Here is a 25,343-nt window from a genome sequence, read left to right on the forward strand (position 1 = left end):
CATTCCAAAATAAAAAAATTGACAAGGTGAAGTTGCATAGGCTTAGTTCCTGCATAATGCTAAGCCAGGCATAGGCAAACTCGGCCATCCAGATGTTTGGGGACTACAATTCCCATCATCCCTGACTACTGGTCCTGTTAGCTGGGGGTCATGGAGTTGTAGTGCCAAAACATCTGGAGGGCCGAGTTTGCCAATGCCTGTGCTAAGCCAGACCATTATTGACATGAACAAGCAAACATGAAATGATCATAAGTGCTTTGCTCTTCCTCTGGTTGTTCTGCTGCTGCACTGTGCAGAGCTTAACCATGGTTTGGCTTAGTGTATGATCCGAATCCAGGCTTGTGGTTTACATCTCCCAGACAAACTACAAACCAATATCAAATCTTGGTTACAGCTTGCGGTTTGTCTGGAGCAAGACAACCCACCAGCCCAGTCTTAGAAGAGATGCTAAGACAAAAGAAGGCTAAGCTCACAGTGCAGCAGCAGCAGGACCAAAGGAGGAGAAAAGTATCCCATATCTCCTCTGCAGGAGCTCACATGTTCCTGCTAAGCCATAATTTGGGTAAGAATTACACATGAACTAGATCATAGAGAGCAATCCATTACATGTCTACTTAGAAGTATGTCCCATTTGGATTGCTGGAACTTACTCCCAGATAAACCAGCATAGAGCTGCTGTCTAGCCACTGAAGTGCTCTCCTTCTTCAAGTGTCTAGTCACAAACAGAGCAATTTTAACTGGTGTAAATAATGCTAGCATCAAGTTACCCTTATTCCAAGCTCTCTTCGTGAGGAATTTGACTTGCACCCCTATTGTTTGATAGCTGAGTTCCACCAGGTTGCTAGGTCTTGTAACCGAGCTGAAGGTGTTTTGGAATAGGCATAAATCTCTGCTTATCCTATTTCCTCCTGCAACACTTTTTGTGGGAGTATGGCACTGGTAAATTCCACTAGCTTAAGTTCCATTGGCTAAGTCAGGGTGGTGAAGAACTCGTCTATTTGGGGGCGCATGCCAGTGTAGCACTGCATGAGCTCTGGCTCAGAAAAAGAAAGTCCAAGCTCTGCCAAATCCAAACACTCTCATCCCAGTGGATCTTGGGTTTGGATAGCACTGTGTGTGTATGAAATGGGGGGCTGGTAACAGAACCCTTCAACACTTCAAATGCTCTCTAGCTTTGAGAGGCTTTCTTTCAGCCTTCCTATGTTGTGATTTTGCTCTTGTACTTTGTGCTGTTGATGGATTTATGGCATCTGATTGTGCTTGGCTGTATATGTTGTTGTTCTTAATATGCTATTGATGACCTTTCGGCTGAAAAGCAGTGTGCAGATAAATTGAAATAATAATAATAAATAATAAGATCTAACTGCAAAATCCTACACTCCAAGCAAGTCTCTCTGTTCAGTGGGTCTTATTTCCTAGTAAGTGCATTTACAGTTGCAGCCTAAAAGTCTTTTAGATCTGTCACCAGGCTCCTAAAGCAAGAAAGGAGGAGTGATCTGTATGTTTCTCATCAGCAGACGACGCTACAATTCCTCTCCAGTATCACCGGGATGTCATTCAATCTGGCTCTAAACTTAAAATCTGCACAATAACCATAGTAGCAACAATAAAGCACTTAAACTTAAATGGAAATAATCTACTCACAAATAAGTCCTAATGGTAAGTGGTTTGTGTAGCTACACAAGACACATAAATAAAACTGTATTGATCTAATGGGCATCATATTTAATTTTCCTTACTTGACTGCTTCATATACCATTTCATAAAGGCATGGCAAGAGAGCTAAGTAATATTGCTGGTATCGCTTTCAAAATCGTATCCACAAAAGGCCAGGAAGAAAAGTCAGCCAGAGTATGGACAAGGTTTCTATTAGCAATTTAGCTGTGGATGCACCCAGGGTACATTACAGCCATGTCATTTTATAAAGCTATATTACATATATTAACAACATCCTTTCGCTTATGCCTCAGTCCTGTATCCTATAGGAATTGCTTCCCATGCATACATTGACCACCAATGGCTTGTATACAAGGCAGACTCTTGATGTAGCTTCTATTTTTCTGTTGGTTGACATGCATGTAATTTTATGAGTGAGCATACGAGTTTAGTTTCCCTATCTGCATTCAGGTCATGAGAGACATGAGTCACAGACACAGAGCCACTGTTGGCTCTGACTGTGTCATGGGTGTGACATAGTGATGGGGGAGAAATTTGTTTGGCCTGTGTGTTTTTTAAAGCAAACTCTTCTAATTTGCTCCTCCCATACACATAAATGGATTGCAACATGTAACCTTCGGGGTTTTCTTTTTCTCCAAATTCTGCTATATGGTGCCCAGAGAAATAGATACTTGTGGGTAATGTGCTTTTAGAAATGCATACATCAAAATAAAATATGCTTTTTAAATATGAAACAGGGCATACTGCTACCCCCTTCGCTACTGCCTGGGAATAGTATGACTAGCACCATTGTAACACAGTGCCTCTGTCACAGAGTGCGGGGGTGCCAGCGCTGGAAGGATGAGAATGAGCGCTAACAGATACCAGCAGCCCTTGGGACCAGGGGCGGAGCAAGCTGGGGGCAGTGGGGGCAGTCCACCCCAGGTGTCATCACCAAGGGAGGGTGACATTTGGCACACCACCCGCCTGCAACTCCTGCATACCCCGAGCCATCGGGGGAAGGGGGGAGTTGTGCCAGAGGCTTCCCCCCCCCCTTCCCCCCTCATTTTGACAGCTCTGTGCTCCCGGTCTGCTGGAGGAGACAGGCAGGCAGGCAGGGAGATGATGGGAAGGAGGCTGGCAAGCAAACAAGTGGAAGGTGGAGGGAAGGAGAGAAGCAGGAGCCAAAGCCTGTAACCCCAAAATAAGCTCAATAACTTTGGCCAACCCTCCCCTAAAAAAAGCTGTGAGTAGATCGCAATCTTTTGGGAGTCCAAGTAGATTTCAATATGGGCGTGGGGGTGCCCGCACCGGGTACCCCCTGACCTTGCTACGCCACTGCTTGGGACACAGGTCAGGAGGCCTTAGCACTCCTGTAGAACACAGAGGCACCAAAGGGGCTGAATGGCTGGTGGGAGAGCAGAAAGACAGCATGCAATACCAGGAGCACAGGGGGGAAAGAAGAGATCACACAGCCCTTCAACCAGGGGGTGCTAAGACTCTGGAGGTACATGAGTTCCTCTCCCTGCACCCTCTCAAGCACCTTGCCCTTCCAAAGTGGATATTTGTTACCGGGCAGTAATTTAGCCCCACAATAAATAAATAAATTGTTGCCCCTGGTAATACGCATTTTCCAACATTCCTGTAAGAAAGCCTTGGTCATATTGCGGACTGCATTCAAAAGTACTCACCCAGTATCATCATTGCTACCACACACCAACACACCCTTCGCCAGCAGATGCCAGGGCAGGTTACAACAATTTAAAATCCAGTATTAAAAGCAGTCAAGACAAATGATGATCCCAAGAACAGGGTGGGTCCCGAAAATGCACCTCTCAGGTGTCAAAGGTCTGGGTAGAGAGATGCATCTTCAGTATTTTCCAAAAACTGTATAGTGAAGGGACCAGGCGCACTTCTGTCGGGAGAGAATTCCACAACTTAGGGGCTGCCACAGAGAATGCCTTTTCCTGGGCTGCTTCTGAGGGTGGCAGAACTTCCAAGAAGCACCCCTCTGCTGATCTCTACACTGAAGAGGGGCTTTAGGAAATGAGTCTTTTTATATATACTGTATATATTTGGGACCTACGTCATTAAACTCTTACATGGTCCCCTTGAATTGGGCTCAGAAACAAGGCCCGATATGGAGGAAGCAATAACTGTTTAAATCTCAGACCAGAAGAACCATCCACTTTGTCCTCCACCCAATATTGTTCTTAACTGGAAACATGCCACATGCCACAACTTAGTAAACATTCTACCCCTTCTGTCAGTGAGGGTGGCAGGAAATGTGGGTTCTGTGGCTGCAAATCTCATCTTTCTTGCCACTTCATATTTGCCATTCATAGGGACTACATCATCATCATCAACAACATCATTTTATTATTTATACCCCCCCCCCATCTGGCTGGGTTTCCCCAACTACTCTGGGTGGCTTCCAGCAAAATATAAAAAATAATAAAACAACAAAAACTTCCTGATACAGGGCTGTCTTCAGATGTCTTCTAAAAGTTGTGTAGTTCTTTGTCTCCTTGGATGGTGCCACTGCCGAGAAGGCCCTGCAGTAGTCCATAGTACTACTGCTAATGCTGTGCTCATTTTATCATTTGCTTCCCACCTTCTTAGCATCCACAGGTGGTTTTCTGACTGCATATCATGTATGGATACTGGCTTGTGAGCAACATGTTTTCCAAGGCTTGCTCATGAAACTAGTGGCAGGATGACAGTGACTCAGTGCAATGTGTGTGCATCTGAGGGGGCAGGGTTTCTGTTGAGGCAGGTGATTAGCTGTGGGAGGAGCTTATCAGAGCTTGCAGGGCAGCAGCTGAAGAAGGAGCAAAAAGGGTTTTCTTGTGTGTGTGTTTCTTGTGGCTGATTAGCTGCTCTCCCTGTGCAAAGGTCAGAGGGGGCAGGGTTTCTGTTGAGGTAGGTGATTAGCTGTGGGAGGAGCTTATCAGAGCTTGCAGGGCAGCAGCACGTGCCACTAGGCAATTTGATCCATCTTTTAGATTTAGGGGAGCTAGTCTAGGTTTTTTGGGGGGGGAGTTATTTGTCCTGTCTTCACGCTTTTTATGATGGAGGATTGCTGTAGTCATCCCCAACGACACGTTCTCAAGATGGAGGGTGAGGGAACAGCTGCAGTCGCCTGCAGTTCCTGCGCAATCTTTGCCATCTTGCCAAAGGTTGCAGGCAGCTTTACCTGCAGCAATTGCATGTTGATTGCCCTCTTAGAAGACAAAGTCCAGCAACTGGAGGAACGTGTAGCTACGCTCCAAAGAATTAGAGAGCTGGAGCTCTTCTTGGAAGCAACAGAGCACACCGTCTCCACCAAGGAGGAGACAGGGGACTCCCCTGAGAAGGAGGCTAGTTCACCAACACAGGAGCCAGATATATGGAGAAACGTGACTCAAAGAAGTAGGAGGCCCAGGGTTCGCTCTGATTGTTTAGAAATACACAATTGCTTTGAGGTCCTCTCCCCTAGCATGGAAGACGAAGAGCAGACTCCATTTGAGGATCTCTCCCTCATTACAGTCGATCAGGTATATGAAGACGAGCAGCAAAGTCAGTCCTCAGGGAATGTGCAGGCAACCTTGGAACGGACAGCTCATGGAAGAACCCCGACCAGACCTAAGAGGAGGCGTGTAGTGGTGATAGGGGATTCCTTACTGAGGGGAACAGAAGCAGTGATCTGTGGGCCTGACAAGATGTCTCGGGAAGTGTGCTGTCTCCCCGGGGCTAAGATCCAAGATGTAACTGAACGACTGCAAGGAATCATAAAACCCACTGACAAATACACCTTCCTCTTGGTTCATGTGGGAACCAATGACACTGCAAGCAATAGCCTCCAGAAGATCAAAAGAGACTACGAGGCTCTGGGCAGGAAATTGAAGCAATTAAATGCACAAATTATCATCCCATCTGTCCTCCCAGTTGAACGACATGGCCCAGGGAGAGAGGGGAAAATAGTGGAAGTGAACAGCTGGCTTCGCAAATGGTGTAAACAGGAACGGTTTCTTGAAGATGGACTTCTGGCAAGCGATGGGCTGCACCTCACAACGGTTGGGAGGAATGTTTTTGCCAAAAATCTCAGAAACCTCATCAGGAGGGCTTTAGTGTATCTTTCATCTTTGTTGGAAGCCACCCAGAGTGGCTGGGGAAACCCACCCAGATGGGCGGGGTACAAATAATAAATTATTATTATTGTTATTATAAACTGACTAATGTGGGGGAGGGAGACAGTGCTCCTGAAGGTAGGAGTCTATCAATTGATGAAGATGATCATCCAAATGTCATAGACCAAATGGAGCAAACAGCACGCAGACCTAGTGGTGGGAGGAAAAAATCCTTAAATAAGAGACACGGGGGGAATGATTAATGGACTTCAATGTCTGTACACTAATGCACAAAGCATGGGAAATAAACAAGATGAGCTTGAGCTCTTGGTACAGCAAACTAAATATGACATAATAGGCATCACTGAAACCTGGTGGGATAAGTCCCACGATTGGAATGTAATAATGGAGGGATACAATCTATTTCAGAGAAACAGACCAGACAAGAAAGAAGGAGGAGTGGCATTATATGTCAGGGATGTGTATACCTGTGAAGAGATCCAAGATTTAGAACCTCAAAGCCAAAGTGAGAGCATTTGGGTCAAAATTAAGGGAGAGAAGAATAACAGTGACCTCATTGTGGGAGTTTACTATAGATCCCCAAGCCAAATGGAGGACATAATAATAATAATAATAATAATAATAATAATAATAATAAAATTTATTTATATCCCGCCCTCCCCAGCCAAAGCCGGGCTCAGGGCGGCTAACAACACTAAAACAGTGCAACATTATAAAAACATTATAAAAATTAATTAAAATCAAAATTGATGGCAACCATAAACTAAAGTTTTGTAAAGATTGCCAAAGGAGGGAGTCAGGCTGCGTCCTGACCAAAGGCCTGGTGGAACAGCTCTGTCTTGCAGGCCCTGCAGAAAGATGTCAAGTCCTGCAGGGCCCTTGTCTCTTGTGACAGAGCGTTCCACCAGGTTGGAGCCGCAGCCGAAAAAGCCCTGGCTCTAGTTGAGGCCAGCCTGACCTCTCTGTGGCCTGGGATCTTCAAGATGTTTTTATTTGAAGACCGTAAGTTCCTCTGTGGGGCATACCAGGAGAGGCGGTCCCGTAGGTACGAGGGTCCTAGGCCGTATAGGGCTTTGAAGGTTAAAACCAGCACCTTAAACCTGATCTTGTACTCCACCGGGAGCCAGTGCAGCTGGTATAGCACTGGATGAATGTGATCTCGCAGCGAAGACCCCGTAAGGAGTCTCGCTGCAGCATTCTGCACCTGCTGGAGTTTCTGGGTCAGTCTCAAGGGTAGCCCCACGTAGAGCGAGTTACAATAATCCAGTCTGGAGGTGCAGTGGCTAGGTCAGGGCGAGAGAGGTAAGGAGCCAACTGCTTAGCTTGGCGGAGATGAAAAATGCCGCCTTTGTTATAGCTGCAATCTGCACCTCCATGGAGAGGGAGGTATCGAAGATTACACCCAAACTCTTAACGGACGGTGCTGGCACTAATTGCACCCCCGTAAGAGATGGGAGTTGCCCCCTCAATCCCATATCGTCCCGTCCCAGCCAGAGGACCTCTGTCTTCGAAGGATTTAACTTCAACCGGCTCCCACGTAACCATCCGGCCACAGCTTCCAAGCATCTGATCAGTGTGTCTGGGGCCGAGTCAGGATGGCCATCCATCAACAGATAGAGTTGGGTGTCATCAGCATACTGATGGCAGCCCAGCTCAAAACTCTGGACAAGCTGGGCGAGGGGGCGCATAAAGATGTTAAAAAGCATTGGGGAGAGTATTGCACCCTGGGGCACTCCACACACCAAGGAGTGGCGGGATGACAATTCCCCCCCCCCAAGCACCACCCTCTGTCCCCGACCAGAGAGAAACGAGCGCAGCCATTGAAGGACTGTGCCCTGGATCCCCACATCGGCAAGGCGGTGGTCCAGGAGTTCGTGATAGACCACGTCAAAGGCTGCTGACAGGTCTAGAAGAATCAGCAGCCCCGACCCACCTTGATCCAGCTGCCTGCGGAGATCATCTGTTAGGGCGACCAGAGCCATCTCAGTTCCATGACCAGCGCGGAAGCCGGACTGGAATGGATCCAGAGCCGATGTTTCATCCAGAAACCTACCAATCTGTTCAGCAACCGCTCTCTCAATCACCTTACCCAGGAATGGAAGATTTGAAATCGGGCGGTAATTGGATAGATCTAAGGGATCTAATGATGTTTTCTTTAAAAGCGGGTGCACCATTGCCTCCTTCAGTTCCCCTGGGAATGTCCCGGTGCCAAGGGACAAATTGATGATATCCCCCAGGGGGGCCCACACCTCGTCTGGACACGCTCTAATCAGCCAGAACGGGCACGGGTCGAGAGGACAAGTGGTGGGCTTTCTAGCTCGGAGGAGTCTGTCCACATCGGCTGGGGATATCCGGTCAAAGTGGTCCAATACTGGACCCGAGGACAGTCGAGGGGCCTCCAGTTCCTTTATTGTATCCAAATTGGCAGGGAGGTCATGGCGGAGCAACAGGACCTTCTCCGCAAAAAAGCTCGCAAATGCCTCACAGCCGTGTGGCAAATTGTTATTTAAATTTGGCTGTCCTTTGAGGGATGTTAAAGACCGAATTATACTAAATAATTGCGCCGGGCGAGAGCTAGCGGATGCAATGGAGGCCGAGAAGTAGGACGGCCTTCACTACCATCTCGTAGGTTTTCATAAAAACCCTACAAGATGTTCTTGAAGCTCCGTCATGGGCACCCAGCCATACTCGCTCTAGCCGTCTGAGGTCCCGCTTCATTTTCCGGAGCTCCTCAGTAAATCAGGGAGCCCGGTTTCTGTGGGGTCGCAGAGGGCGCTTAGGTGCGATCTCATTGATGGCTGCCAGGAGCTGGGTATTCCAGCCCTCAACAAGCTCAGTCAATGAGTCGCCAGGGGGAGAAAGGTCCCGCAAGGCTTGATGAAATCTATCAGGGTCCATCAGCCTCTGCGGGCAAGCCCAAATCGGCTCACCACATAAGCAGGGTGGGGGTGGAATGTCAATCCTGGCTTTCAGAGCGTAGTGATTAGACCATGGCACCTTCATTGAAGGAAACATGATCACATCTATACCGACGCCAAAGATCAAATCCAGCGTGTGGCCTGCTTGATGTGTGGGGCCCGAAACAAACTGGGAGAGCCCTAGTGTCGCCATGGAAGACACCAGGTCCAGAGCCTGTGAGGAGGGAGTGGCATCAGCATGGATGTTGAAGTCCCCCAATACCAATAGGTTAGGGAACTCCAAGGCCCAGCCGGCCACCGCCTCCAGCAGGCCTGACAGGGTGGCTGCTGATGCGCTAGGTGGCCAGTACATACTCGCCTCCATTTACAAAATATAAAAGCAAACAAAGAAAAAACAATTACACCAAAACAAAACCAATCCCCACCCCACTCAACAACCATCCCACCCCAACCCAAAATAAAACAAAACAAAATAAAAATACATGGATAAAAACCACCGTTTATGGTGGTACAACAAAGTAAAAAGTAAAAACACTTTTAAAACACTTTAAAATATATAAAAACATTTTAAACATTTGCTGCAGCAGCACCAGTGTCCTTAAAGTTGTGGCAGTGGTGAGTGTGGGCCCCGCCCCCCGAGCCTGGTAGAGAATGGGCTTGCAGGGGGAAGAGCCCTCCCCACAAACTCACGGCAGAGTGGCAGCAGCAATGTCCCGAGGCCTCTTGGAGCCTTATATGCTGAGGTGGAGTATGGGGCCCGCCCCCAGGCCCAAGGTGGAGAATGGGCTTGCAGGGCGAGCAGTCCTCCCCAAGACTCACCGGCAAAGCGGCAGCAGCAATGTCCCGAGGCCTCCTTGGAGCCTTATATGCTGAAGTGGAGTATGGGGCCCGCCCCCAGGCCCAAGGTGGAGAATGGGCTTGCAGGGGGAGCGGTCCTCCCCACAAACTCATGGCAAAGCGGCAGACATAGATGATGCCTTCCTGGAACAGATGGCCAAGCATGCAAAAGGAGGGGAGATAGTAGTAATGGGGGACTTCAATTACCCGGATATTTGTTGGATGGTGAAATGCAAACAGGGGACACAGAAAGGGCTGAACTCCTCAATGCCTTCTTTGCCTCAGTCTTCTCCGATAAAGAAAACAATGCCCGACCCGAAGAATTTGGAGCAAATGATTCAGCAGAGGAAACACAGCCCAGAATAACTAAGGAGATAGTACAAGAATACTTGGCTAGTTTGGATGTATTCAAGTCTCCAGGGCCAGATGAACTGCATCCAAGAGTATGAAAAGAACTGGCAGATGTGATCTCAGAACCACTGGCAGTCATCTTTGAGAATTCCTGGAGAACAGGTCAAGTCCCGGCAGACTGGAGGAGGGCAAATGTTGTCCCTATTTTCAAAAAGGGGGAAAGAGAGGACCCAAATAATTACCGCCCAGTCAGTCTGACATCAATACCAGGGAAGATTCTGGAGCAGATCATTAAGCTAACAGTCTGTGAGCACCTAGAAAGGAATGCTGTGATCACCAATAGTCAGCATGGATTTCTGAAAAATAAGTCATGTCAGACTAACCTGATCTCATTTTTTGACAGAACTACAAGCCTGGTAGATGAAGGGAACGCAGTGGATGTAGCCTACCTTGATTTCAGCAAGGCATTTGACAAGGTGCCCCATGATATTCTTGTAAAGAAGCTGGTAAAATGCGGTCTTGACTATGCTACCACTCAGTGGATTTGTAACTGGCTGACTGACCGAACCCAAAGGGTGCTCATCAATGGTTCTTCTTCATCCTGGAGAAGAGTGACTAGTGGGGTACCATAGGGTTCTGTCTTGGGCCCGGTCTTATTCAACATCTTTATCAACGACTTTATCAAGGGCATCCTGATCAAATTTGCAGATGACACCAAACTGGGAGGGGTGGCTAACACCCCAGAGGACAGGATCACACTTCAAAACGACCTTGACAGATTAGAGAACTGGGCCAAAACAAACAAGATGAATTTTAACAGGGAGAAATGTAAAGTATTGCACTTGGGCAAAAAAAATGAGAGGCACAAATACAAGATGGGTGACACCTGGCTTGAGAGCAGTACATGTGAAAAGGATCTAGGAGTCTTGGTTGACCACAAACTTGACATGAGCCAACAGTGTGACGCGGCAGCTAAAAAAGCCAATGCAATTCTGGGCTGCATCAATAGGAGTATAGCATCTAGATCAAGGGAAGTAATAGTGCCACTGTATTCTGCTCTGGTCAGACCTCACCTGGAGTACTGTGTCCAGTTCTGGACACCACAGTTCAAGAAGGACACTGACAAACTGGAAAATGTCCAGAGGAGGGCAACCAAAATGGTCAAAGGCCTGGAAACGATGCCTTATGAGGAACGGCTAAGGGAGCTGGGCATGTTTAGCCTGGAGAAGAGGAGGTTAAGGGGTGATATGATAGCCATGTTCAAATATATAAAAGGATGTCACATAGAGGAGGGAGAAAGGTTGTTTTCTGCTGCTCCAGAGAAGCGGACACGGAGCAATGGATCCAAACTACAAGAAAGAAGATTCCACCTAAACATTAGGAAGAACTTCCTGACAGTAAGAGCTGTTCGACAGTGGAATTTGCTGCCAAGGAGTGTGGTGGAGTTTCCTTCTTTGGAGGTCTTTAAGCAGAGGCTTAGCGAATGCTCAGGAGTGCTCTGATGGTGTTTCCTGCTTGGCAGGGGGTTGGACTCGATGGCCTTTGTGGTCTCTTCCAACTCTATGATTCTATGATTCTATGATTCTATGAATTCTTTAAATGAACAGACTAACAATTGTCAGCGCTCCAAAAGCAGACCAAAACCAAGGGCAAAAAATAGTCTGCAAAGGCAGTGGTTGAGCACGCATGGTTTCACTTACGAATTTGTCTGTACACCCTCAATCTCATTAACCAATGCTTCACTGCAGAGTGAGATTTTACACTTCTGAGCTGAAGCCAGAAGCAACCATTATTCCATCTTCATGCATTCTCTGATAATTGCTAAACTGATGGAGAGTTGTGAGATGCAGATAATATACTCTTTAAAATTATAAATTGCAGATGTGTATAGGGTTGCACTGCTAATCCCCCAATCCTCAAACTATTTATTTGGCCATTGCAGCATGACATTTAGCCAACAGAATTTCCTTGGCAATCGCTAATGTTCTTCCTGTAAATAAATGCACTGCTTTATTGCAGGTCTTGCTTTTTAGAATTAAAATGTCAATTATTCCTTTCAGGTTTAAATTCCAACGCATGACCATGACACCCATCACAGCTTATTAAAGCTTATGTTTCATACAAAAGTACAACATGTAAATGGAGAAGCAGGGCAAAAATCCAGGATTAGAGTACTGGGACGGGGGCAGGGGAGGGAAGTCATGCATTAAAGCCAATATTCATTTCTGTGAATTAAAAAAAAAAAGATATTCAGGGCATGAACTCAAGTTTGTAGCATGTGATACACTGAAGGCCATTGAACACAGCATAATCACCAAGCACATCGTAACTGCATAAACATCTGTTCAAAACGTATTGAAGAATCGTGAAATTGCACAGGGTATAATGGCCCTCAAAGTTTATATTTATTATCTATAACATAATGAGTATTAGTATTTGAAGGAAAAAATAGTTCTCTTTAAGGGGGGTGCACACACACTCTTGATTGACAGCTCCAGAATTCAATGCTTCGATTTATTATCCAGAGCCCAAGCATCCTGGTGGTTAACAGCACTCGAAGTATTTCCATCGCCCTGTTTGCAGCTGTCAACCCTGTTATTGAACAAACACCTTGAGGGGTTTATTTTCGGTGTTCACATTAGTGCCAGCTCATGAAACACCCCGTGCCTCCCAATGATTGGATCAATGTAATCCTTCAGTACATAGGAACATAGAAAACTGCCTTACATGGAAACAGACTGTTGGTCCATCTAGGTCATTATTTGCTACATGGGCTGGCAAAGGCTCTCCAGGGTTTCAGACCTGGAAATGCCAGAAATTGAACCCAGGACCTTCCCCATGCAAGGCAGATGCTCTCCACTTAGCAAAATCCATTACCCAACTATAGGAACACAGGAAGTGGCTTATATAGCCACTCAGATGGTTGATTCATCTAGTTCAGAATTGTCTGCACTAAAGGCAGCAGCTCTCCAGCATTTCAGACAGGAGACATCACTAAGCCTACCTGGAGATGGTGGAGATTAAATTTGGGACCTTCTAGATGCAAGGCAGATCTCCTACCACTGACCTACAATCCTTCCTCCATCTTACTGTTATTGCTACTATTGCTTTCTTGACAAACTGGTGTGTGAGATCATTTACAATTTAGGAAACAAAAACTGCTGCTCGTGGTACTAATACATTCTTTTTCTTTCTCTTTTACAGTAAGACAGTCTTATTTTCAGAAAATTGTAAAACATTTCTGAAGTGTAGGTGGGTTCCCACAAGGCAAGACACAGTAATAACAGCAAGAACCTTTATTGAACTAACAGAACTGGACAACAGGAGCAAAGCAACTGCTTATATACATTTCTGCAAGCCTGGGCCACTCCCACTCCCAACGTGATTGGCTGTCTAAACTTCCAAGCTGCGAATCGTGACTTAAAGGGCCAATGGCAGAGGCTCAAATCCTGAAAAGTTCTGTGATTGGATATCATGTATTGAATCAGAACACAGGGGCTCAGAATCCTTAGTCCAGACCCAAACTCAGGCAAACACAGACCACTGAATACATAACAATTTCTATCCTGTGTGTCAAAACAACTTTCGAGGCGGTTGTACAAAGGAAGTGGATGGGCATGCAATTCTCTTTCCTCTCCTACTTGCTGCAGCCCCCTCCACCAACCCCGATTCAATTTGGGACCTGAATTAGCAACCTGGCCTTGGCCTCAGTTTGGCCCAAATCAACTGGATCCAGAAATCTGAATCTTCAGTATTTCCATTCACTTGCATTCCATTCACTTGTTTTGCAGCCCTACTAGCAGGGCTCATGATCTGTGGCTTTTACTGAGGTTCCCTATAGTACAGAGCTTTCCAAACTGTGTGTCTCAACGCACATCAGCTACAACGTGTCTCACGAATGCTCCCTACACTCCTCCCAGGGCTGAAAAGGGATTAGTACAACCTTTTAGTAAACTGGTAGTAAACTGAATGACTGTGTCGCAAAATGATGCATGTCTAAAAAGTCTACTGCCAATGTGAAAAGTTTGGAAAGCTCTGCTATAGCATGTGAGGCTGGGGCAACCAAGCAGGATTGGTGGTGCTGTGGTGGAAGGGGGAAAGGCAAGGAAAAGAAGGAAGAGGTGAGGGTGGGGAAAAGGAGGACAAGGCCAAATAGCAGGGAATTGTTTACCTGGTTTGCTGGGAAGGGGCAATGGCAAAAAAGGTCCACAACACTCCTTCAGAGTATCCAGTCTTGCAAGCTTCCCCATCTTCAATAGCAAGTACCAGTGTGGACACTGGTTTCTCTCTTCATCTGTTGTTGGTGAGAACAGGGCCTTTGTCTTTGCAGGGATGGTTCTAGTTACCTTAGATATCAAAAAGAAGGAATGAGAAAAAAATAAAGTAGTGAAACCATAATAAGAATAAGGGGCTTTGCATACATTAATTTCTTTTCCTCTCTCTTTTAAAAGTGATACTCCTGTCATCCTCTTCCCCCTCCCCCAATAGTTTTTAGATTGTAAAGTGTTTCTGTGTTTTTCCAAGGACAATGGCTGGTCCGTAGAAGGTCTGTCTCCTGAAGTGATGAGTTGGAGAATGCAGCCGGAGCACTTGCCAAATCATACCACCATTATTAATTCAAGCATGATGAAATTGTTCATTTTAACTATAATCATGTAATTCATCAAAATACTACTGGAGCATATCATTCTGTGCTATTACACTGATATAGCACCTTCTTCCACCTCCGCCAAAAGCAGGAAATGTGGGTGGGGATATTCTTTTTTAAAAAATAATGCTTATTTTCACAAAAAGCAATTGAATTTGGGACTTTTGGAAAGCTTCTAATTATGAAAAGCAAAAATTTCAAACATATTGTTTTATGAACTTGTGTGTGTGGCCATTGATCTCATTTGGGTAATTGACCCCAATAATGAATTGACCGAGCCCTGGAGATAGAAATTAAGAATTTATTATTTTTAGGAAAGTGTGGCTGCAGCATGGTCTTGCTAAGGCAACTACTTTTCTCCTCCCTGGTCCTTTTTTACTCCTGTGCCATGCCAAGCTAAGCCAAGGTTTGCTTTTAAGCTGTTGTATGAACCCCAAGCCTGTGGTCAAGCTCTTTCCTCAATAACCATGAGTTTCAGCCAAAGTTCACTATGCTCATTGGTGCTGCAAATGTGGGTACTGCTGAGTGACACAACAAGGTAATATTCAAACAACACCCAGTGTCCCGGCTTGCATGCATGAACCCTGGCTGTATGCATGGAGGCCTCCCTCATACTGATGTCAAAAAACTGAGGAGGTGGCTCTTTGCTCTCCCGGTGGGGCATGAAATGGCAGGAGATTTTGCCTGTTGTCTACCAAAAGATTACAGCATGTGGGCAAGAGGGTCCTGCAGTGGAATGACTGGGTGATACGGCACACTGACATTACTTCCGACTCAGAGTCCCTATACCGGCCAAACGAGGTGCACTTGCCAGGGGAGAGGAGTGTGATCTGGTTGTCTGACGTATCACAGGTACTAAAAACCTGGCTGCAGATGTAGTGGTTTGGTGGCAAGGCTTTTGGCTCAAGTGGTGGTTTAGGCATTGGGTAACCTTAGTCTTGGTTGAAGGGGGGAGTCGTACCCTCGCTTTCCCCTCCAGAAATAGGGTATCCTGTTAAAAGGATCCATGATGGAGTTGCTTCTGTCCATTTGCCCAGATGGGGGGCTTGGGCCTCAACATTCCTAGAGGTGGCGATCTCTGTGGGGATTCCCCTATTTGACGTAAGATGCTGATGTCATTTCCGGCAGACGGGCCGGAAATAAATGCTTACCCAATGCCTACGCCAAACCACTTCATCTGTAGTCAATAAAGTTGTGGCCTGATTCGATCCCATTCAACTGTGTGGTCTTGTTTTATTTGGTAGTTTATCTGGGTGGAGGAGGGGGAGTGTGTGACCTGGGCCTGCAACCACATGACTGCATTGTGCTCGCAAACAGGACCTGAGCACACACACTCCCTTTCTGCACTTTCCAGAAACTAGCATACTGCCTCCAACGGAGCAATCGCTGTTATAATTTCAGCACGTACACTGTGATCCTGTGTCGAAACTTTCAGGTGCAGTTCTCAAAAGCTCTCTTTCTCTCCCTCCTCCCCTGTCAATAATTCCATCTCCCTGTTCTCATTTATCTCCCCATCATTTCCTGTCATCTCCTTCCCTCCCTATTCGTACCTTACTTTCAACTTCTCACTCTTCCCAGACATTTCCCCACATTTCCTCTCCTTCCTATTCACTCTTGCCTTATCAGATAATTGAGCTGGTCTTGCTGACTCACCCAGTGTCTCCTCTCTGCTTTCAGAGACAGAAAGAGATGGACCTGCAACATCTCATGGTGGCAAAATGCTGAAGGAGAAGCGCATTCACTGCGCTCCAAACAACTTAGAAAGGGGACATTTATTTTCCCAACAAAGCACAGCATATTGGTTAAGTAGTAAAAGGCCCATATAATATTTACTTACAGTGGGAAATTCTAAGGCTAAAATACTATGCTCATTTACCTGGGAGAAAGCCCAAGTGAACTTAGTGGGACTTACTTCTGAGTAGACTTGCACTGGAAAATTCTTGCAATCATACAGCTTGAATTTGCAATGTTTCTTGCATTTCAAGCAGAATAAATAAATAGTTGTAAGTAAAACCAAAAACACCTTAATTCTAACCATAAATATCCAAACGTTTTGCGTGAAATTGACAGATAACTGTATACAAAATGTGAACACTAGGAATTTTCAGCACTGCCTAGCTGTGATCAGTACAGTCGTACCTCGGGTTACAGATGCTTCAGTTTGTGTTTTTTTTGGGTTACGGACCGCTAAAACCCGGAAGTACTGGAACGGGTTACTTCTAGGTTTCAGCGGTCATGCATGCACAGAAGTGCGGTCATGCATGCACAGAAGCATCGAATCGCAACCCGCGTGTGCACAGACACACACCTACGGGTTGCAATCGTGCATCCCCCATGGATCACGTTTGCAACCCGAACATCCATTGTATATTAGAATCTTCTTGAACTTCAAGTACCCCAACTCATTTCACGTGTTGGCCTCTTATTGCTATAAGCAAGAAGAAGAAGAAGACGAGTGCTGATTGTCGTGTCCCCAATCTAGACAACATTGGCAACTGAAAGCAAAATAAAATTAGCTAGTGAAAATATTGGAAATTATCCAGGCAATAATTGAAGTATAAATAATAATAAGCCCTAATAAATATAATTGCATTGGAAATATCCAACAGTATTGATTGAGGGGTAGGGACATCATATGTGTAACATCGCAACATCCTGATGTCCCGACGTCGCATGGGTGAGCATCGCTCCTACCTCCCTAAGCTGGGTAGAAGCTTCCCAGGCTTTGGGAAGGAGGTGACAGGAGCCCTCTGACCTCCTTCCCAAAGCCGGGCAGGCTCTTGGACCATTGGAGCTAAGCCGGGCAGAAGCTTCCCAGGCTTTGGGAAGGAGGCACCATGGGAACATTTAGGGGACTAGCCTAGTTGGCCTAGTCCACTGACCACATGCCATTGTCTGCCCCAGCTGCAACAAAACATGTCTCTTTTGTATCAGTCTCTACAGCCACAGCAGATGTTGCAGCCTTCCAACAGTTTGACTTCACCTCCAAAGGTGAATGCCACCATTGCCTCCTGATACCGAAGGATGTCAACACCATAAGGGAGGCATCTAATCTCAGCGGCAGGTCACATGTCTTGCATGCAGAAGGTTCCATGTTCAATCCTTGGAAGGTAGGGCTAGGAATGTCACCTATATGAAACTTTGAGGAGCTGCTGGCAATCAGTGTGTAGACAATACTGAGCTGGTCTGCCTTAGTATACTACAGCAACTTCCTATATTCCTAAGCAGCCATGACTGCCTATCTGGCCTTTTAAACCAACCCCTACCATACAGCAGCAGGTATGCCATGGTTGCAAATGGCTTTAAACAAATCCTGATATGTAGGGAGAAAGAGTCATATTATTGGTTGCAGAAGAATTATGGAGTTGGTTGCTAGAATTTGACTGCATGAGAACTATACAGAGCTCTAAGTCCCAGGGTGAGCAGCAGACTAATGATATCCTTTGCACTGAAAACTAGCAAAGGTTGGTTAGTATTTGTAATAAGGTGTGCCTTTAAGAAGCTTCATGGAGGTAGGGGGAGAGAGGCTGCAATAAGATTTTGAACACAGAGGACTTAAAGGGGGAAAGAAGTTAAGATGACAAAGACCATGCAAGCTGATGAATGATCACTGGCACAAAAATTGCTTCTGCAATACATACCCCTGCAAAAAGAAAAAGAAAAGAAAAAAGCCAGTAACAGCAGTACAGTATACAGAGGCAGCTACTATTCAAAGCCTGCTTGATGTGAAAGCAATTTCAGTAGTAGGAAAACAGCTATAACTCTTTTGTGAGATTACTGGAAAGAGTAATGAGAAAAGGGTTGTAGGTGGAAACTCCATTATCCCAACCTCAATTATCCAACTCTTCTGATTATCAAAATTCCATTTTTGTATCCCACACTGCTCAGATCAACAGTGACACTGTGGAGAATTTTTATACTGCTGTTTTACCTAGTTGCCTCAACAAGAGTAGGGTCTGCTGTGTTTCATATGGTCCAGGTTCTAAGTAAAACATAAACACACTGGATGGATTTATTTTATTTATTTTAACCTGGAAGCCCCACAATCATTTTTATGCACATCCTTCCTCACCTGACAGGGACTTTACCAAGCTATCAGCAATCAAGAGGAAATGTATAAGGGACACAAAAGGAGGGGAATATAGGTATCTAAGTTGTTTGATTGTTCTTCAAAAAAGTGGATAACAACAGGAAATTAAAAGTGCAACCTAACACTAGAGATCTACTGAATGAAACATTATAGGATTTGACAGAAGCCCCTCACCCACCCAATGCCAGCAGAATATGTAGATGTGTGTGTATGTGTAAAAGCCATGAAAAATATGTCAACAGAACACCTCAGGTAGAACAGTGAAGGACTGTGTGTCTACCTCATGGCAACTGAATTATGGGGTATGATAAGGCACAGTTATATTCACAATGCTCTTAAATATCCATATGAAGTAATTGGGAGCAGTCACCCGTATGCTGATGAGACCCAGCTATATGTCTCCAGTAAGTCCAGAAAGTGCACACCCACTTTCCCTTCTCACATGATGGGAAATGCCTGAATAGGACATGTGTATGTGAGTAATCTGTGGAGCTTCTTCCCATCACATCAGGCCTTAAAAAGAATCTATTTCATTCAAGCGGCTTTTAGCTGAAATCGTTTTTATTAAGTAGGCTGCTGGATTTTTGATTATTGGCTTCTAAATTATTGATGGTCATATTTAATGCTGGTTTGAACTGTTGGTTAAATGGTTAGTTAATACTAGGTATTGCTTAGCTGGATTTTCCTTTACACACACACACACACACACAGAGAGAGAGAGAGAGAGAGAGAGAGAGAGAGAGAGAGAGAGATGGGTTTTCAAGGGGCAAGGAGATTGTGGGTGGCGTTTAAATACATACATACAGAGAGAAAGAGAAGTTTAAAGTGACACCAAGTGTCACCTAGTCCAACCCCTCATAGTGCAGGAATCCAAACCTGCAACCTTTGTGTTATCAGCACCAATATAGCAATCTGTTTAAAATTGTGTTGCATTATAAGAACTATGTTTTTTATGGCAGGAAGTATTCCCTTAAACATAAAATGTGGATTAAAAAATCAAAGAAAAATACAACTCCACATATGCCATATCATGAGCTATGAAACAAAATAAGTGACAAAGATGTTGCACCCAGACTTTCCCGCCCTCCACAATAACCTCTCCCAAATATATCCTTAGCAATCTTGTACATAGAAACCTCACTTTCAAGCATTCCCATCAACCATACAGATAACACAGCTAATCCCCCAGCCAACCATTTGTTGCAAAGCAAACATCTGGTCGACAAAAAAATAAGCGTCAAGTTACAAAGAGCTCATTCCCCCACTTTCATCTAGGGCAGCGCAGTATCATACAAACAGCAACATTACCACTCCTTCCTCGTCTCCCAGCAAAATAGCATCTTACTCTATACCAGTTCAGTCTCCCATACTGAGTGATATTAGGCGACTTTGAAGCACACAAAAATATCACAATTGCACGGCAAAAGTACAGATCTAGTTACTACTCAACCATACACTGTATACTTTACCCTACTTAATAAATTCAACAATGCAAAATTAACAGGGGCAACACCTTTTCCTTGTGACAACTCCGAAGGCCACACCAAGAGGGGAAAATCCATCTGGATTAGACCCTTTGGATTAGACCTAATAAGCAGCACACAGCACTGCGGCAGCTCTCTAGTCGAGTCTGTGGGTGAGGATTTCAGCTCTAATCACCATCAATGTAGTAGCAATTGGGAGTGGTTGTTTTTACTGTTACAGAAATTACGGGGGGGGCACATATTTAAAGTGGTTAAATGTTACAAATATTATGCATAAATGTATCCTTTCGACTTGACAGCTCAGGGAAGTTACCTAGCTTTAAAAATCCTTCAAGCGGTAGGTCACGTACTCACAGGAAGGTACTCATAGGTGTCAATCGCTGGGCAAAGGCACTCCTCCGGACTTGCACAGGTGGCAGACTATGCAAACCAAAGTTCTATTGTCCTCTTGCAGTGGGCGCTTAGAATGTACTTCCCAATACATATCCTGTATCCGCCTGTTGCCCCAACACATTCCTCCTGTGTTAATCATGTATAACCCTCCCCTTTTCTGATGTAGCAATGATGTAGTGATGATGCTTAATGAACTGTATGCTGGGATAAGAGAGAAACTTTTAAAAGTCCTTGTCACCCCACCCTCGGGGTTCAAAATTCCTCTTTGAACCTGTTGCGCAATAAACTTTGGTCTACAGCTATTTGCTCGGGTTGGTGGCTGGACTCCTTCCTTTATTCCGCAGGGACCCGCAGGCTCTGCCTGATGAGCTGGGTGACTGAGCAGCTTCACACCTAGATTTTTCCGTTATAAAACCTAGATCACTTCAACCTCCCCAAATATTGCAAGTGATTTATTTTTTTCTGAAGGAGAGCACAGGGGTCAGGTGGAGTAGCAGCCATAGTTCTGAGCTGCAGTGTCGCTGGATGAGAAAGGGGAGGAGTGAGGCAGTGGCAAGGTTGCGGTGCCCCGGTGGAACCAATCCAGCCCTTTTTTCAGGGAGCCAGCGCAGCCCCAACCTCACCATCACCTCATCTCTCCCATGATGCCGCTGCCAGAAGGCTATTGCTGCAGTCCCCCCCCCCCACGAGGGTGAATTAGTTATGCTAAATATATATCTAAAAACCAAACACCAAGCTACACAACCAAAAGCAACACCATGCCAACACTGCAAAAACAATGGCATTTGTTAAAAATCTTTCTAAGCAAGCCTGGTTTCCCAGCTCACGTACATACTCAAGTTGTAAATTATCCTAGCAAGTGGTGTTTTATGTTGAATATTAAAGTAGCCTAATAACATTTACTATTCTATTCAGTAATTATTTGAGAATAATTAGGAGCAAATCACTATAAGCTGTCGGCTATTGAGTATCTATAACAGCACAACTTAGATTTTATAATAGCCTTTTGTTTCTCTTTGTTGCATTGTTCTTCCATGCTGGCACTCACGCTATCCACTCAGATATCTCTCAAAATTATCCACAGATACAGAAACTGGTTTCTAGATAACCTGTTTCCCCAGCCCCAGTTTGCTCAGCTTTTAAACCGTTTCTCTGTTCTCTGTGTGGAACAAAACCATTCTAGAATTCATTTATGGTTCAAAAACATTACTTAAGCGGAACTTAAAAACTGGGCTGAGGCCTGTCATACCAGGGACTGAACCTGCAACTTTTTTATTAAAAAAACTTGAAAACTACAAGTGTATACTAACCCAGATGTAGCTTTCCTGTTGAATAAACATATTTATTTATTTGAATACCACTGATACCTTTCAGGAAAGCTGCTGCTAATATGTAATCCAATAAGAGGATGGTGGCCAACCCCTTTCTCATTGAGTTGGTTTGTCTATGTCTGAGTTGTATCAGTTAAAGCAGGAGTGAGAAATCACTATTGGCTCAAGGACCAAATTTAAAGATGGCTGGCCTTCTGAGGGCCACATTCCAATGGTGGGCAGAGCTAAAAGGCAGAAGTGGTTTTGGCTAATAACAAACTGAGTGTGGTCAAAGATGGAGCGAAAAAAAGAGAAGTTGAAAGTAATGGAGCCATTCTGAGCAGTTCTCAAGCCACCATGGCAAAAGCAATGCAGAGCAATAACTCTTCAAAACCCCTCATGGGCAAGCCACAAGAAGAAAAGCATCACAGGCAAAGAATTGGAAGTTTAATAAACTATCATTTAATAAACTATCAAACATATCATTATCAAGCCACCAATTAAAAGCAACAAATAAGCTCATTATGAGCAGAGCCCAGGAAAATATCTCCCAAAGCAGAAGCCCATATCACCCACAGCCCCCCCATCACATACATGCAAGGTAGAACACAGATATGACAGCCCTCAGGTTGAAAATGGTTCCCCACCACTGCTGCTCTCTGTGGTTTTCAACAGAAGTATTTCCTAGCTTTTTGAGGATGTCAGAGATAAAACTGGAGACCTTTTGCATTCAAATCATGAGCTGTACTAACTGAACTACTGCTCTTCCATTACCTCAGACAGCAAGTGAGAGCTCATACTATATTCCCTGTGTATAGAAAACACAGTGCTGTGAGAAGATTTTAGCTTTGTCTTCTTCCTGACTGATGTGCAAGTTTTCTATGTGCAGGAAAATATTTTGTATGGGGCAACATTCAGTCCTGTGCCCCCACCCCTGCCCCATGGGAGCAATCTAAAATAATAAAATCCAGAAACAGGTTGAACACCTCAATGAAAACTAGATCTTGAAGAAGCTAAAAACATTAACTTCTTCATATATTCTTTCTCTTTTTTTGGAATCTTTCCTCTGTGTGCAGTAGATGAATTTCCAAATAGAATTTCTCAAAGGAAAGAAATTCTGTATCTAACAAAACATAATGTAAATCCCATTTATTTAATAAAATCCCCGCATTTCGAAATCAAAACTGATTCATCATCCATTTTGGACTCTAACTACCTTCTTTTGGCTCACATAGTTGATAACGCATCGCAAATGCAATTTGTCTTCATAAATGTATTATTATTTAATCATATGAAAGTTTGGTTTTATCTTGAGCAAATATTTATAGTAGTTTTTAATACACAGGAGCCATTCCTGACAGATATGATGAAACAGATTTATCACTCTTGACAAATTATATTGCAAAATGTCCTCTCTTGACTGCCCACAGAAGAAAAAGCATCAAGGAATTCCACAGGAATGTCACCTGTGATTCTTTTGTTTTTTAACCTCTTACCATGGTAATCAAAAGTCTCTTTTTGTAGGAACTCTACAGTACTTAGTATGGGAATTGGTTATAAGGGTAATTGTGTGAATGAATGAAACCTGTAGCCCTTTAAATCAAACTAAGTAGTGTTTTATTAAAGTGCCCAGCAAATCAATCTAAATCCAAGGATAATAAAGCCCTAATCAGGTGGTAGAAAAAAATAATAGGTTGTCATGCATGAGGAAAAATAGGCAATCATGGAATGTTTTCTTTAATTAGGTCATGTAAAGTGGAGGGATTGAGTAGGAACTGGCAAGACATTCATCATGAGCAAGGTGGGAAATTATTTAGATTAGAGACGAAGGAAAATTGAATGTGATACTCTGAGATTTGACTGGACAGAAAATTAAAGATTTTTTTATTTTATTTTTTTGCTATTCATGTCACTCGCTTTTGGTAATTTATTGACAGGTGGAGCTTTCGGAAGCAAAACGTATCCAATCCATTCTTTGGTTGAGCGACACTATTTACTTACTGCACATCCTGTTCTTTGGCTTTTTGTCATTTTAAGAAGAGCCCTGTTATATCAGACTGGGAGTCTCTCGAGTCCAGCATCCTGTGTCCTACAGGGGTCAGCTAGCTGCTTCTGGGAAGTCATCCAGCGAAGCTTGAAGGCAAAACATGACCCATGCTGTTTCACTCCAGCATCCTGTTTTCATGGCCTACTGGATCAAGGCACATTCAGAATTTGCAGGTGGGTTTCAAGAGCATAACAGGAGAGTTAGGTTTGTGCACTTATAGTGGATTAAAGCACTCTGCTGTTCCAGCACAACAAATCCACTTTTCAAAGAGAGAATCTCTTGTGGTCGTTAGGAGACCGGCACTCAGTGGCATAGCGTGGGGGGTGCAGGGGGGGCTGGCCGCACCGGGCGCAACATCTGGGGGTTAGGGTTAGGGGGCGCAAATCCATGGGTTAGGGGGCGCAAATTACTTGCCTTGCCCCGGGTGCTGACAACCCACGCTACGCCACTGCAGGCACTGAAGAGTGTGGAATAGACAAATGGTTAATGGGAAGACCTACAGATACACCACAAACAGATCAGAATACGTGTTTAATAAAGATCAAATATAATCTAACCTCTGACTTAGCTATAAGCAAGAAAATCAGGATAAATATTCACTGAGTAGGTTTCCTGGAGGAGCCCTTAGTCTGAACCACAGTTCAGTTTAGCCATCAAGGCGTATTGACCTATTCTTTTCTTGAATTGGCCCAATCTTCTTTTCAAGGCACTTCAGCTGGTGGCCAGCACCACATTGTGGCAGGGAGTTCCATAAGTTAACAGACTATGTGAAACAGGGTTTCCTTTCAGCTTTTCTGAACCTAATGCTAACCTGAGTTCAAGTACTCAAAGTGGGAAGAATAACTCCTATTTGCCTGCTTGAGCCACACCATTTGTAGTTTTCTAAACCTCTACCAGGGCTTTCCATCCCCCATCTTTATTTATTCGTTTTATTTTTAAACCACACCTTCATTAACACATAGATTCCATGGACTTGTACATTAAAAATAGAACTAGCAGCACAATATTACAACAGACAATAAAAATCAAAACAATATAATGAAATCTGAAGTAATGAGCCAGAAACCATCTAACCAGCTAAAACAAAACAGTTGATTAAAAAAGCCTAAAATAACCCTTAGTTATCTCATCTCCAAATTAAAAGCCTCAGATGCTTTATTCTTTCCTCAAATACAAAATATTGCTTTGATAACTTTGATGTCTCTTTACTATTTAGTTTCAGATGCTATGTCTACTCCTGTCACAGCTTACTCATTCAAAGGTCCTTTTGCTGGTTATTTTTTCTGTTATATTTAAATGCACCCTTATTATTTGTTTGCAGGCCTTCAGCAATTATATCCCCAGCTTCCTCTTTGCTTGCCTTATCTTCAATGTATATTTGTTTTTGCAAACTTTGTATCGTTTCTATATTTTCCGCATCTGAGCAAGACTTTCAAGAAGCCCACTTGCCCTTGTACAGCTCTCTCGACGCTGCTCTTT

General features: G+C 44.4%; 1 long non-coding RNA gene across 1 annotated transcript in view; it reads left to right on the forward strand.

Annotated features, from left to right (window-relative positions):
• Window positions 1-20,807, forward strand: part of LOC307226641 — a 441,096-nt gene extending 420,289 nt beyond the window's left edge. Inside the window, exon 2 of the long non-coding RNA XR_013843532.1 lies at window positions 20,569-20,807. This is a non-coding gene — a long non-coding RNA (uncharacterized lncRNA). The remainder of the gene's footprint in view (window positions 1-20,568) is intronic.
• Window positions 20,808-25,343: the final 4,536 nt, after the last annotated feature.

The sequence above is a fragment of the Podarcis cretensis genome (assembly GCF_951804945.1).
Source record: "Podarcis cretensis genome assembly, chromosome: 1".
NCBI lineage: Eukaryota > Metazoa > Chordata > Lepidosauria > Squamata > Lacertidae > Podarcis > Podarcis cretensis.